Raw genomic sequence first — 1,840 nt, 5'->3', positions numbered from 1 at the left:
CTGTCAGCCTCTCCCATCAACCTCAGGAGGTGGGGTTACCGCTGATCTAAACCAATGAAACCATTGCTTTGGCCTGATGGCCATTTCTTTTGGAAGGTATTTTTGTTTAATAATCAGCGTGACCTGTGTTTAAACTTTATTAAAAGAAATGACGTTGGTGTTTCCGCGAGTTAGTAACTGTTTGCTTTAACTGTACAAAGGTTGTTCGACACTATGAAACACATACGGACTTCATGATGTTCGGCTAATATTTTTATTGTGAATATTAATCATGAGGGTAAAGGGTCCTGTACACCACGGAGCGAGGTCAGCATGTCCACGATATCTTCAGCTCTATGAGTTTCCCAACTCGGTCACATGAAAGTGTTGGCAGCATCAAACTAAACTAACGGTCATCTACGAATTCACGGGTCACATTATTTTAATGAAAATCTTCTCTATTACTGTCAACAATTCCCGTAACATAATACATAATAATAAAATCAATAACATAATCAATATACATAATCAATAACATAATACACTGTAACAGAGATGAATTCATCAGTTTGTCACAGGTCAAAGTGGATGAAATTGATTGGTTGAACAGGTTTTCGTGATCTGTGTTATCTGCATTTTCGTCAGAGACTCAGCAGCAGATTAGAATCCAGTATAATAACTTTTCTTCTTTTTTAAAAATAATTTACCAAATGAATACACATTGCTCCTGTGACAATACCAGGCACTGTTTGCGTAGAGCTCTTGCAGAAACAGAAAGAAGGTGAAAACGTGGCATTTCCAGTTGATTTATGACAGAAACGATCAAACCTGCTAAAAACTTTGAGTTTGTATTCCCTCAGCTGCAGACTCGCTGCTGTTTAAATGTTTGAGAGCGAAGATTAGATACAAAACACACGTCAAACACAGACTACGTAGCCTACACATTTAATATGAGGCCAGCACGTATAGTGGCTGCGTCCTGTTTTAAGATCATATATGTAAGATTGTTGTCTGACCTGTGTCGATACAGCCGCTAAGAGTCCGTGGTTACCATGGTTACTGCAAAAGCAGCTGTGAATTAAACAGCTGACACTGCGGAAATAACATGTTTAGTTTTAAAGACGCCTTCCTGCCTTTAGTCTCATTCATGAGCAGTATTAGTTTTCTTCTCGTTTTTTATGTCACAGAAACACAGAGACACAAGACCAGTCGGAAAGAGATGATCGTTCGGTGAAATAAGAATCTGTGTATGCAACACGTGGAACACGGAGAGTGGAATATGTAAACAAACTGGTTAACGTATAAAAAAACAAACAAACAAACAAACAAACAAAAACTGTTAGGATTGAACACCGGGGCTGTGAGCTTGGTGCACTCTGTCAGCTGACTGTTAGCGGAGATAGTGACATCTCTGAAAACATCTGAGCAATTTTGCAAACATGTTCTATGTTGACAACCTGACCAGACATGTGAAGATTAAGCCACTACATTCGCGGCTAAAACACTATTAAAACTTTATGCCGCCGCCATTGCTACCTGTGATTTGAAATGCATTCTGGGATACCTGGCTGCCACACAAGCAATCAATTATCTAGGATGAACTTACTTTTCACGGCAACCAATCAGATGTTAGAGAAGCTGCAGTGGCATATGTCAGTATAACAGGTTGGTGTTAGGATGCCTGGGTCATCGACCCAGGGTTTTTGAGTTTATATTATTTATACTGTCTAGTTTTTGGTTTCTTTGAGTTCTGTCTATGGCTTAGGTCTCTGTCTTCTTTAGTTGCTCTGTCTCCCCTATCACCTGCATCCCCTTGTCTAGTTCGCGTCTATGTGTATCTTTAGTTCCTATATCCCCGTGT

The sequence above is a fragment of the Pundamilia nyererei genome, unplaced genomic scaffold (assembly GCF_000239375.1).
Source record: "Pundamilia nyererei isolate P.nyererei 1_Seehausen unplaced genomic scaffold, PunNye1.0 scaffold00695, whole genome shotgun sequence".
Taxonomy (NCBI): domain Eukaryota; kingdom Metazoa; phylum Chordata; class Actinopteri; order Cichliformes; family Cichlidae; genus Pundamilia; species Pundamilia nyererei.
Note: the sequence above shows the minus strand (reverse complement) of the source record.